Raw genomic sequence first — 15,853 nt, forward strand, 5'->3', positions numbered from 1 at the left:
ACTTGGTGGTGCAAGTTGGTGAGCTGACTTATTGAGGCCACTTGGTGAGGCAACTTCACGAAGCAACTTGGTGAGCTGACCTACTAAGTGTACTTAAAGACTAACCTTGATGAGGTGCTTTGGTGGGGTGACTTGATGAGAAAACTTAAAGTGTCAACTTGGCGTGCCGACCAAGTGAGTTTACATGGTGAGTGAGCTTAGAGAAGCAACTGTATGGGGCAACTTCGTAAGCACACTGAGTGAGCCCACTTGTTGGGGCAAGGTGGTAAAACCATTGGGTGAGTCGACTTCGTGAGCTGACTTAATGTGTCAACTCGTTGAGGTGACTGGGTGGGGGTGACTTGGTGAGCTGACCTGGAGAGTTGGCCTAGGGGGCGAACTTGGTGAGCAAACTTAGAGAGTCAACTTGGTGAGCATACTTCAATTGTCAGCTTGGCGAGCTGACTTGGCCGGGAGCCGGCCTGGCGATCTAACATGGTGAGTGGGCTTAAAGTGGCAACTTGGTGGGGCAAGTTGGCGAGCTGACTTAGCGAGGCCACTTAGAGATGTGACATGGCGAGCTGACTTGGTGAGCAAGCTCGATGAGTGGACCTAAAGATTGACCTTGTTGAGGCACTTTGGTGGGGTGACTTGATGACCGAACTCAAAGAGTCAACTTGGCGAGCATACTAGTGCATTTGGGCTCATTTTTTGAGCTTCATTGATCAAATTTTTTACCCAAATTTTGACCAAATTTGACGAACACATTGGTCAAAATTTATCTGGTCAAAATTTTGACCAACTCACTGGTACATGATTTGTCTCAATCATATAACTAATTATATATTTTTCATATTAGTCACTGTCAGTGTTTTTTAGGCATTCTATAAAATAGTTCACATGCCTTGCATATGATATAACTTTTTGCATGTATCCTGCACTCTCTCTCAACCGGCTAATGATGGATTACGTAGAGTGATCTGAAACCATGATGCTAAAAAACACACAATCAAATCCAAAATGAACTTGCACTACAAATGGATTGTGGAAATCTGATATTGGTAAAATTGCATACATGTCTACTAGGACAATCACAACTTAAACATATATTTGTCTTGGTAGACATGCATGCAAAATTAACAATATTAGATTTCCACAATCCATTTGTAATGCAAGTTCATTTTGGATTTGATTGTGTGTGTTTTCTAGCATCATGGTTTCAAATCACTCTCTGTAATCCATCATCAGCCAAATGAGAGAGTGTAGGATGCATGCAAAATGTCATATCATAAGCAAGACATGTGACTGTTTTATAGAATGCCTGAAAAAATTTACACCTACCTATTGGTAGAAATTTCTACCTTCGTTGGTCAAAATTTTTGACCTTCATTGGTCGAAATTTCTACCTTATTTGGTCAAATTTTTTGACCTTCGTTGGTCAAAATTTCTACCTTCAGTGGTCAAAATTTTTGACCTTTATTGGTCGAAATTTTTACCTTAATCCATGAAAATTTTTAACCCTCGTTGGTCAAAATTTTTACCATTTTCGGTCAAAATTTTTTCTTTCATTAGGTCAAAATTTCTACCTTTACTGGTCAAAATTTTGACCAATTCCTGCTAGAACTTGCACATGGCTATTGAGGTTTTTTGACCAATGTATTGGTCAAAATTTTGACCAAAAAAATTTTGACCAATGGGTTGGTCGAAGTTGGTCGAAGTTTGGTCAAAAATTGGGTCAAAATTTTGACCAATAATGGTCGAAAAATGGTCTCAAATGTACTAGTGATCTAACATATGCAAATCATCAATATAAGGATACGATTCCACCATCATAATCCATGAAAATAGATTCCAACAAAGAATGCATCAGCCATGGTGTCTTAGATGGATCTCAAATGATAAGAGTGAAAAAGCACTACCACCTGACTGTATGAAACCTAAATGGTCCACTCCCACTGTGTTGAGGAGATAATCTCAAGTCCCAAATAGGATATCAAATTACATAGCACAAATACTCTCTAAGTCCAGGAATCCTAAAAGTATACTAACTCAAAGGTTCCAATCACAAAACTAACATCTAATCCCAGAGGCACACAATGACATGTAGGAAACCTACTCTATAAGCGGGAAAGTGTCATTACATAAATCATGTAGAAGTTACCCTGGCAGTTAGCTTAAGACTCCAAGGTCCCTACTAATCCTTATGCGGCCACTAGTATCCTCTCATACAGACGAGGCATACTACAGAATACATGGTCACAACCAAGCATTCTCTCTACTCCCATCCTAGTTTGTACTAGCACTCAAGGCATGGGCAAGAACAAAAAAATTATCTTATTAGGTTCATTTAATCCCTATTTAGTGTAAATGTTTTCACTTATTAAAACAACTTACAATGATTTACCCTGGCAGCCACTTAAGGCCCCGGCCCCCATTGAAAGCCACTTCCTGACACTACAAGTAGATAATCTACCCTAAGCTCATGGAATCATAAATCACAAAATCACCACAGTCCTATACAAGCAACTGAAAAGAAATACCAAAAGATAATCTGCAATATAAACATCAAATCTCCATGAATAACTCAAAAGCATCCATAGATAATCATGACCACAATAGTTCTGTATTGGCAACTGAAGGTATCACCAATAATCAAAAGTATCCATTGGTTCTCAATAACCAAAATATATCTCAAAATCATATTGATCGAAGATTCCAAAATGGTTGACTCAAAACATGTCACAACATGACATCATCAAGAAATAAATCAACATTTTAGTCCCATCATAGTGACTAGAAAGTAATCCAAGGATAAATGATCGATGACTCAAAAATGATTAGCTCAAGTGTCTCATACACATACATCTCAGCTTCACACATGACGACTGATGAGCAATAACAATCAGTAAATACAAACATCTTATAGAGCATACGATCACATTACCATGGTTGGGCTTATAAAGATCAAAATCAAAAGACATCATCATGACATCACAATCATAACCCCCGAGCCTCTGGTAGACATCCTATAACTAGTCAACACTAGTCAACCCAAAAACCCAAAACAAGAAGCATAGAGAAAACAAAACGCAAGCACATGTTTTGGTTTACTAAAATTACATAGTTGAATTGAGTATGGAGGTTTTAGTTTCTGTTTGCAAGTATACTTCAAGTATATAAGATTTATTATTTGACCTACAAGTCAACCCGTTTGTTCCCTCGATAACATTATCCTTCCATTATTTAAAATAACATTCTAAGAATAACTAAAGGATAAATATTTACTCATTAAACTAATCTTCATTGACCCTTAATTAAATCATTCACTTTATTAATTAATCTTTAATTAAATCAATTAATAATTAACATAGGTATGACACTTTATCATTCTAACAATACTTAGTTGAACTCAACTAAATATTACTAAAATTTAGGTCTCTTAATTTAATCGTTATAATATTTAAATCATCACTAACAACCATTAAAATATCTAAAGTCATTATTCAAGTCATTAGAATAAGACTTATCAACTTCGATGTAAATACTTAACAATTTCACTAAAAGAATCGATATTAGCATATCAATTAAAACTCTATTACATAACCTAATTATTAATTAAATCTAATTAACTCTAATTAATTAATTTAATTAATAATTACCTAGCCATAATTTGCAAGTTAAAGATCAACCATAATCCAATTCTCTAATATTAATAATTCAATACTGACTTGTTATTATTTAATAACAAGTTATATTGAAAATCTTATTAATAAATCTATAATGACCACATTCATCATTCTTTCAATGAATACTAACATTTCCTTAACAAACCCGTAATGTTGATAATCATTTCAATTAAACCCATTGCTTAAATTTGATCAATTAATTAAACTAAATAACTATATTAACAACTCCATTATCATTTAAAATAATGCTCTAGAATTTCCACAAATTAATCTTATCTCTATTAAATCAATTTCAGATTAATCTCAACAACTTTCCCATTAATTAATCTTAATTAAATAACATTTAATTAAGTTAATTAATAAAAAATATAATTTACGGTCTACAATTCTAAGTGATCACTATAACTAATGATCCCTTAATGGATTAAATTCCAAATTTACTAAGACTCATTATAATTATAAATAAATTAATTTTCTTCAATTATTAACTAATCTTAATTAAATTAGATTTAATTAAATTAGTTAATAATTTACTATGCATTTATACTATTAATAAAACTTGATAAATATTATTAAAATATTCTAAAATATCAATATATAACTTTATCAGAAATCATTATTAATAAAATGATAATTTGTAAACTTCATAACAATTTATATAACATTTAATAATTATAAATTATTAATAATATTAATAATATTTAATATTAAAAATTTATTAATATTAAATAATGAAAAATGATTTCATATAAATCATAAAACATTTGTTATAACATATAACAAAAAAAAAACAATTTAAAACAAAACACATATAATACATGTGTACTATTGGCGGTACGCAGAACCCTGCAGTCGCAGGGCCTACGACGTCAATGGGTATAGAGTACCCCTGTTGTCGTAGTACCTGCAATAGCAGGTACACTGCGACCGCAGTGGGTACAGGGGTGCGGGTTTCATCCCCTCCACTTTAAATTACTTTATTATTTTTTTTAAAAGAAAATATTCTTTTAAATCGTTTTTCCCATTTGCGAAATCGAATTTTAATAATATTACTTTTCGACTACGATTTAATGAGCATTTTAACAAACAAATAAATATATATATATGTATATATATATATGTATATGTATATATATGTATATATATATATATGTATGTGTGTGTGTATATATATATATATATATATATATGTATATATATATATATATATATATATGTATATATATGTATATGTATATATATGTATATATTTATATATATATATGTATATATTTATATGTATATATTTATATGTATATATTTATATATATGTATATATTTATATGTATATGTATATATGTATATATATATATATATACACGCAGAGTATTACAACATTTTTTTTAATAATAAACATATATATATATATATATATATATATATATATATATATATATATATATACAAGTGTAAGTGTGTGTGTGTGTGTGTGTGTGTGTGTGTGTGTGTGTGTGTGTACGCAGATTTGCATAATTTGAAAAGAGAACATATACATAGTTCTTAAACAAACAGGGCTTTTCTAATTCTTAAGAATTTTCTTTCCAAATAATTGTTCTCTAAATTTACCTAATAATTCTTCTAGTAGGTTCGATTATAACTTTTTAACTTAGAATTCTTGTTAAAATACAAACCCTTGTCTAATCAAATCCTCGATTTTATTACAATTTGAACCCAAACTTGATTTAGATCTAATTCCTTTTCATGAATGGAAGCTAGGGTTTTCTAATTTTTCTTCGCAACCAAATAAAAATTAACATACACATCTAGATTCCTATTTCAAAGATTGAAGATTCATTTACAGAGTATATTCAAACACATATAACAAACACAATGAAGACAGGAAGAGAAAGAGTGCAAATAGAATATGCAAAAATCATGAGTGCACTTGGACACTGATGCTACTATGCTATGCCTCAGAAGTCCATAGAAAAATCCCTTCCTTCTCCAACATTCGCAAACCCTCCAAGATCTGAACCAACCGAAACCCCCAAGTGACTAGAAGTGCTTGTAGAAGCATATGAGGATGTGGAAGCATCTGAGAATGTCGAGGCATATGAACATGTAGAAGCATATGAGCTTGTAGAAGTCTCTCCCCAATGTCCATATACATTAGGAGAGCCTCTATATAAAGGCCTCTAAGATGCATCTAAAATGTGTCTAGAAGGAACTAGGAGATAAGCATGACAACCAAGCACATAACTTCCACGATAAAAGATGAACATGATGAGGTGTCTAGAATGTGGTAGACACCATGTGCTTAAATAATATGCTAACTCCTAAGTGTAGACAACATGTGCATACTTAGAGTGAAAACTCTTGTGTTGTCTACATGACAACTCCCAAGAATTCGCAAACTCCTAAATATTAAAATAATGCACATTAATTAATTTAATATTCACTTTACTCTTTCCAATTTAATTTATTAATTTTTAAATCTTATCCACTCACTTTAATAACTCCACTTGTTTTATCTTAATATATTTATATTTTAATCACATGCACACATAATGCAATCTAGAATCTTTTAACAATTTTAATATCTTTTTTCATTTTCGAAACTTAATTGATAAATTATTTATTAACTTCAATAAATATTATCACATTCCAGCTTTAAAATTATAATTTTTATCTTCAAATTTAATTAGTTTATTTAATTAATTTCTCAATTAATTAAATAAAATAAATATTAAAATACCATATTAATTTTCTATTACAATTTTTCATTAATTAAATCTTTTAATTAGGCTCAATTAATAGAAAATACACTAAAGACTCATAAAATAAAATACGAAAAACCCACTATAGCAAAACACATACAAAATCAAACCAAAAGGGTTAATATCATGAATTACGTCATCTGACACATTCAAAGGGTACTCAACTCAGATACTTGTCCTAATTTCCAATTAGGACAAATGGCTTAAAGATTTGGGATTTGGACTTGAGAATTTATCTCCCCTCTCTTACCATTGAGATAATGCGATAGGGTATGCTCATCCTGGCAATTCAAGGAAGTCGATACCCGGTACCTGCAACTTGCATAAAATCCATGCATGTACATACAATAAATTTATATATGCTAAGCTAAACAGGCAATGGCAGAAAGTGGTGCATCGTGTAGATCCCGACTAGCAGGTGACTACGACTCCTTTCCTTAACCACATCAGAAACGCCATACAGAAAGAAAACAAACATGCACACCATACACCTGCAAGTATGGGGTAAGTACCCATGAGAAAACACACAGAATAAACCATCAATCTAATCATCATCAATAACTAAAATCACTTGAATAATCATCATGCATACATGAACTATAAAGTACTAAGTAATCTCATCATATATCAACTAAATCCATAGCACAACATCTGATAGTCTCAAAACAATGTTACTAACCATCAACATAAAACTAGCCCTAAAAGAGTTCGACAATGATAACAAAAATGCAACCTAGGGGTAGGCACTACAATGTTTGACAAACTTTTATTCAACAACTACATATTTATTTTCACTTTCCATGCATGACAATTTTGACCATTGTATTTTTCTATAGGCATATCAATTTATAAAATTTCTAAAATAAAAATATAGAGATACCTTCTAATGTTGCACAGCAACAAAATCTGTAGTAGCATGATGAGACTTACATTCTTATAGAAGCAACTACCTTTGAAACGGAGATGTCTCTAATACCATATTGAAAAATTGAACAACATAAACAAAATAGAGAAAGAAAGAACTTCCAACTTAATTTTATTGACTAATAGATGCAAATTTATACAATAGCTTAACTCAAAAACATTCCTAAATGACTACTAATTAGATTGACAATGAACTACTTTATGACTAACAACACACACATAAACTTGATAGCTAAGAGAAACTTATGGACACCTAACTCAACACATCTACAATAAGAACTTGATTCAAACTAAAACTCTTTAACTCACACCTAAACTAAATTTGTGTTGCCAACAACTCAACAAGGTTTGCCACATGTGCAACAATTATTATTGACTATTGTTTGAACATTAACTCCAACAATCATGTGGTTCCTAATCACTACAACAGGGTTCCAACCAAATCGAGTTTGGCCCAAATCGGTCCAAACAAACTAAGTTCACTCTAAACACCAATGTTGACCACAAAGGTGACATGCATTCACCCTCATAATTATAGTTTATTGGTTTGTTGTAGTAGATTTTTTTTTTGGTACTACATGGCTATGGTTTCACTATATATATGGCCTTATTAATGGATCTTTGGATGTAGATCATATCAAGGATAACTTTAGTGGCTAATATTTGCCAATTGGTTAATCTCACTCATCGGGGTTCCAGGTTTGGCTTTTTTTTTGCACTTTAGGGGTGTCCATGTCACCTACACTTTACCAAGATTTGGTGCCATGCTTACGAAAATTGCAATAATAGTATAGAAGTGTTTGTATTTAGGTGATGACTTCGCCAATGGATTCTAATTTTTCCATGTATTAAATTAAATATGTTTGCCTACAATTTTCAAGGCTTGTCTTAATTGATTATCATATTCACCAATATTTGGTAAAATTTTAATTTACATTATAGACTAAGTATGTATATTTGACATGTGTCTCTATTTTGAAGACTTTTTATCCTTTCTCACGTTTCCACGAAATAGATTTGATTGAGGACACATGTCTTTATTTTGGGGAACTTCTTTAAAACTTGGTATCCTTTTAAAAGATTGGCTTTAAATAGGATTTAGGTCATTGATTTAGGATCATCCAATGGTTAAAAATAATAGGGGTGCTTCCCCCAAACCACCATTCAATATTTTGGAGGGAAATTGTAATGATAAAAGTGGGCCAAATTTAACCTTAATGTTTGATAATTAATTAGGATCCCTATAATAATAATAATAATAAAATCATTGTTTCTAGGTATGTATACTTTTTTCCATGATTTTCACCAATAATGAAACATTCGCCAGGATTTTATATCATATGATTGAAAAATAATCGCTAATTAAATTTAAAAATTCCCTACTTAAAATTAAAAATTTGCCAATAGAAATTTTTTTTTTTCCCTGATCTAATGTTTGATTCACCAAAATTTTATACATTTTTCTAAAGGGGGTTTCTTAAAGTTATCCTTGGATCATATTAAGATCTTTCAATACCTATCCAATGGGAGTTCTTAGACATGTTTGTTCCTTTATGTCAAGTCTGAGATTTAGATCATATGGTTGTATGATATGCACTATATATGTTGATGACATGAGATAAACTTGATACACTTAGTATACCTTTGATGTATGCTTAGTCAGATGTAAGAGAAATACACATCCTTTATATTTTATGCTTTAATAGGAACACTAAGAGAAAATTGTGCTTATTTGAGAACTATTTAAGGTATACGTGCATGAAAGCTTTATTTTTTAATGTTTTACATATACTTTCATGGTTTGACCTAGCATATGCACAAGAGGCAAGTATTTAGGGCATTTTATATGTTTGAAAGAATTATTTTTTATTATTTATCTAGTTATTAAGTAGATGTCCTTAAATGATTTAACACAAAAAAGTTATTATTCTTCTTCTTGTTACCTATAAATTAGAAGTTAAAATGACCAATTCATTGTATATAGAAATAGACTACAAACATTAACAAGAAGTAAAGTAAAGAATTCTAAAATTTAGAAATAGATAGAATCTATGACATAGTTATTCAATAAGACAAATATAATATATTCTTGCATTCTATTACAAATTGTTGGAATGGTTGACACTCACTAATTTTAAACTATTTGTCTAATCTTAGTAAAGATAATAAATTATGAAACAAATATTATATTACATCTATTATATTTTGCATCTACATAATTTTAAAGCTTTATTCATTTTTTAGAAAATTGCAATTTAATATTAAAACTATACGATTTTTTTAAGAATTGTATTAAAAACATTGTTTGTTCTTATTTTTGTTCCTTAAAGCAAAATATGAGGGTGCACCTAAGCTCCACAGAAAATGCACAAATGATCAAAATTTGAAAAATAAAAAATATCATAGATTTTCTTCAAATTTTTAACATGTCATCTTAATGATCTGCATAGTTTGAAGTCCAAAATAACAAAAATTTTGAAAAAAAAATCACTTATTTTTGTAAATCTATTTCAAAATCACTTATTTTTGTGAATCTATTTCAAAATCACTTTTCGTGAATCTAAGAAAAATTATAACTTTTATTTTTTTTCGTCTTTGAAACGAAGATTAGCCAGTGCCAAATATAATTATGCGCCCATATAATAATGCCAGAAGGTTATGGATGACATGTTCTTACCGATGGAAGTTTATCAATAGCATTGCTTACATCATTAACGTGTTCATCACATGGCTGTATGCTTTTATATTCTTTTATAGCATATAAACGTTTTCACACTCGGTTTTTAATGAAACACTCAGAAAAGCTTATAATGGAGCTGTGTTCGTACTAAACTCTGCCGTGTTTACCCAAATCACAGTTATTGGGCCGTGAGTGATGGCGTGGGAAACATCTTCCTTTGTCATTCTTGGTGTGGTACTGTCTGCCCTTTTCCTAACTACAAATATTCTTGGACGTAGCGTGAAGTCAAAGCCGCCGCATCCTCCATCGTGGCCAATTCTTGGGCATCTTCTTCTAATAAGCAGAAGCAAAGAGCCCATTCACAGGCTTCTGTCTTCTCTCTCGGAAACATATGGCCCCATCATACATCTCTAACTCGCGGTGCGCCACGGTTTAAACACTAAGCTTAATTTATAGACCAAAAGTATTAAATAGTCAAATTGACTTTCTTTAGATCTTGCAAGAGAACGCGCCCACTTCTGTCTATAGGAAAGCATATTGGGTATGATTTCAAAAGCCTGGGTTGGTGAAATGTCCCTTTTCTGATTTTTGTATGATATTTCCAACCTCTAATCAGATTTTCAAGATCAAACAACTAATATCACAAAGATCCACCAAATTTCTCAAGAAACCCCAAATCGGGTATGCCAAAAATTGTGTCAAAAGCTTCACCGCTTCACCTATTATTAATAAATCTGGAAGTGGACATTTTTACAGAAATTTCAGCAGCATAACAGCCTACAAAATGACATTTCCAGATCCGTATAGCCTTTACACAATAGTTCTCAAATGTAGGACAAAAACTATGCTCATCGGGCTCTCGAAATTAACACAAAAATGCCCGGAAACACCACAAAAACACTAATAATCTATCTCAAAAGTTTGATCACGTCCCAATACATATATTCAGCTCTATTTTAAAAGCTTAAAGTCTGAAATATAGCAGCAACCAAAACTGATATGAAATGCTCAACTGAAAACACCAAATTCATGCAAAAAACACACCCAAAAACCCACAAATCTACATTGTTCAGCACAAAGGCAAACTCTGTATGAGCATGCACATGAAATGGCTTCAAACTCCCGTCCTTAGCCTTCCTAGAAGCCTGCAAACTCCCGTTCTTGGGTCTCCCTGGAAACTTGCAAACTCCCATTTTTGGGTCTCCTTCTCCACAGGTTTGGCAGCCTCTGAAGAATAACAAAGAATGAGCGAAAATCAAATTCTATAATCCCCCCAAAATGCCTCCAAACCCCTTAAAAGAGGGCATAACTGTAACTCACGTCCAAGAGAGGTTAATGAAACATATTTTAATAATAATTTTCATTTATTAGTCCAACGGTTTCCAAAGATTAACCCCCTTTTTCTGAAACTTCACTTTCTTGGGCCTACCTACCTTAGCAAAGATTATTATTTTTTAATTATTTGAAAAGGGGACATGACAAGTCCTCCCCTCCCAAACATTGCTTGTCCTCAAGCAATGGCTAAACAATAAACCAATCAATCCAGCTGGATCCCAAATGTAGTCATGAACTATACTACTACCAATTAACACATGCTCCTGCAATATCCTCTGCAATATGACCAAGAGGAATCCATAATCAAACTGACAATTATAGCTCAACCAAACTCCAAAATCACCACTACCACAGTCAAAAACCCATGAGACACAAACTCTTAGAACATCATAACCCAAGTAAAGTGGACAAATCAAACTACCAACACAGTAAATACCATCAACGCATCCCACTGGCCTATACGAAATGTACAATCCAACTCTGCAACAATGGTGAACACTCTTGAATGAAACTGTACCAAGTATGGAGAATCCACACACTGTACAACTCTTACAGTCAACACAACTCTGGAAATCACCGGCCACTATCTCATAACCATAACTCCCATGCACTGCTGATGGTGAAAAGACATTACAAGATAAAGAGTAAGAAATGGAATCCAAACCAAATTTGCCTGCCATCAACTCCTCAAAACAAGGATCAAATGCTAACTTATGTACATACCCTGCAATATAATGCTGATTAAAAAAACCAACCTCAGTCAATAGCTCACCATGAACAAGTGATACAACCCACTATGACTGATCACTAGCTAAGTCAGGAGATGTCATAGCCATAGGAGTAGAATCAATAACAACACCCACTAAAGCATCACTCCCAAACTCTTGCTCTAAGTCACATATTATCAAACTGTCAGCTACAGAACCTATCACCATGTCATGCCCATCACAACTCTCATCTTGAGGCATCAAACTGTCCCATAACTGATGATAAGCACTAGAAACCAAAGTACATCTCTGTATCATCATCTCATCAACATGGTCATCAAAGGTAAATTGATGAGTGTACCTCATAGTGTAATGCCGATAGAATGCGCAAATCTCAGTCAGTGGCTCAAACTGCAATCTAGATGTAACTAACTGCAGTCGATTACTAACCAAGTTGGAACTGACTACTACCTCTAAAGACATCACCAAGGGAGTAGTATTACTAGCAAGAACCATGCCAACTATTGGCTCACCAACATCACACATGGTCTTTGATACAACATCTCTAGTCTTCGTGCCATTAGTGCTAGAGGTCACCACCATGTCAGGCATACCACAAAAATCTACTACAGCACCCAACTCAACTGAACCTGACTCTAGTGGGAATGAACCTGATATGCCAATGTTAGTATCAAGAATGGATGCATCCCCATCTCCACTGTCTCTGACAATCTCGGCCATGGACATCCTCGGATCACCAAACACCACAGCTTGTGAGTGTATAGAATCAGGTAAAGACTGTAGTCGCTCTAACTCCATGGTCACCTTAGCCAAATGAAACTGTGACTCCTTGAAAGCCAACTGTGTACTCTCAAGAATCTCAGAAGTCACCTCAAGCTGCTCAGTAAGCTCACTCACCTCATCTTCCTTGGCCAACAATGCATCATATGCTGTACTACCCCACTTCATATGATAATCTCTGTCGGCTACCAATTGCATATAATCCTGTCTCAGAATCTGGGTAGCCTCCCATAAAGAGTGGAACTCTGTCAAGGAAAGATAACTGCCTCCCTGCTCATCACTAGTAGGAGAACCCCATCCATAAACTGCTAACAACTGACGAGCAGCATCGAAATGTTGGCAAGTGATAGCAATGTCTCGATCACTAACTCTCAACTGATTAGACACATGATGGCACTGGCTTGACTGTCTCCTACAAACCTCCTGTGATGCACTGTCTAAAGGAGTATCCTCAAAGTTACTAGTCTCTAGAGTATTACCATCCATATCCTGTGAATCAAATCTAAAACTCATATCAACATACAGAGTATCAAAAACATTAGCATTGCTGTCCAACTCCTCTATACCCAAGGAAACTAAGTCTTCAAAACTGCCCACTGCATCCTCCTGGATGTCATCAATGCCAATATGATCCTGGGACTCATCTATACACACTGCCAAATATGAAATATCATCAACACATTCCAGCAAGTATGGTCGACTGGATATATGAACAAAGCCCAACATCGGTGTATAAAAACTAATACCAACATCAGACAAGATACTGGCACAAGAAAAGACAACACCGTGTGATTTGCTAATCAAATCCATGATAGCACCCAAACAAACACTGCTACCAAAAAGTGTTAAAGATCTCCAGTTAGCTGAATCCCAAATGCCAATATAACAATCTCGAGTCCATATCCATAAACTAGAATCAACTGGTAACTCAAGCAAACTCCTCACCTGAGTAATATGACCAATACCAACTAACTCCACATACCTATCATGATGAGATAATGAAGTCACAATACTATCTTTGTTCACCTTCAGCTAGCTGGACAAATCATGTGAAGCACTACCAGCCTCAACCTCATGTGATGAAGCATCTAACTGTGCCTGGTACTCTTTCTCAGCAAAGTCATGAATGCTCAATGTCTGCTCATCTCTACCAGATATCTCACCATCCTGCACAACAACATCCTCATAATCATCATTTGAACCCACTACACTGTAGTCACTGCCTGTTGTAACTATACCATCCTGAATACCGGTGGCATCACCCTTTGACAACCTGTAAACTATTGTCTCAATTTGAGTATCAAGTTGACCGTTACTATCAATCTGTGTAATATCCTTTCCCACCACCTCCTATGGTAGAGTAGAATCTGAGACCTCTACCTGGCTATCAGCTAGTTTCTCAAACTCCTCATGCAAGTTCTTGGGAATTGTGTCATCTGTCTTATGAGAAAATCTGCCAAAGAGAAATCCAGTCAACTTATCCACCTTAGCTGGGTCAGACAACATGTCATTCATTATACGATGGTGCTCAATCAACTGTTTAGACATGTCATGGCTTATTTTTATAAGTTTATCTCGAATGTCTAAATAACCATCCTTTCTACTATTTTGACTTTGGTTATCAATTGTCCAAAATCGTGTCCTCTGAGACTCTGTACTATACCTGTCCATTCTGGATAAAGTAGAGTGTAACCCCAATAGGATATAACTTCTTCAAACACCAAGAACTAACATGCAAATGATTAGAAGTAGCATGCAACCATAGATTTTGACATGCAACTAATTAGAAGCAACATGCAACCACCAAATTCACCAAGAACTAACATGCAAATGATTAGAAGTAGCATGCAACCATAAATTTTGACATGCAGCTGATTAGAAGCAACATGCAATCATAAATTATGACATGCAAGATCTGGGTAGTTGTCAAAACTGACATGCAAGATCTGGGTAGTTGTCAAAACTGACATGCAAGATCTGGGTAGTTGTCAAAACTGGCATGCAAACTTCTACAAACCCTCAGGCTGGCGAGATCATGGCTCTGATACCACTAAAATGTCCCTTTTCTGATTTTTGTATGATATTTCCAACCTCTACTCAGATTTTCAAGATCAAACAACTAATATCACAAAGATTCACCAAATTTCTCAAGAAACCCCAAATCGGGTATGCCAAAAATTGTGCCAAAAGCTTCACCGCTTCACCTATTATTAATAAATCTGGAAGTGGACATTTTTACAGAAATTTCAGCAGCATAACAGCCTACAAAATAACATTTCCAGATCCATATAGCCTTTACACAACAGTTCTCAAATGTAGGACAAAAACTATGCTCATCGGGCTCCCGAAATTAACACAAAAATGCTCGGAAACACCACAAAAACACTAATAATCTATCTCAAAAGTTTGATCACGTCCCAATACATATATTCAGCTCTATTTTAAAAGCTTAAAGTCTGAAAAACAGCAGCAACCAAAACTGATATGAAATGCTCAACTGAAAACACCAAACTCATGCAAAAAACACACCCAAAAACCCGCAAATCTACACTGTTCAACACAAAGGCAAACTCTGTATGAGCATGCACATGGAATGGCTTCAAACTCCCATTCTTGGCCTTCCTAGGTCCCGTTCTTGGGTCTCCTTCTCCACAGGTTTGGCAGCCTCTAAAGAATAACAAAGAATGAGCGAAAATCAAGTTCTGTAATCCCCCCAAAATGCCTCCAAACCCCTTAAAAGAGGGCATAACTGTAACTCACATCCAAGAGAGGTTAATGAAACATATTTTAATAATAATTTTCATTTATTAGTCCAACGGTTTCCAAAGATTAACCCCCTTTTTCCGAAACTTCACTTTCTTGGGCTTGCCTGCCTTAGCAAAGATTATTATTTTTTAATTATTTGAAAAGGGGACATGATAGTTGGGCTCCTTATGGCTCATACTGGCGAAGTATCAAAAAGGTTTGCAGGCTCCACCTCTTTAC

The sequence above is a fragment of the Cupressus sempervirens genome, chromosome 4 (assembly GCF_028749045.1).
Source record: "Cupressus sempervirens isolate cs-2001-9-10 chromosome 4, ASM2874904v1, whole genome shotgun sequence".
Classification (NCBI taxonomy): domain Eukaryota; kingdom Viridiplantae; phylum Streptophyta; class Pinopsida; order Cupressales; family Cupressaceae; genus Cupressus; species Cupressus sempervirens.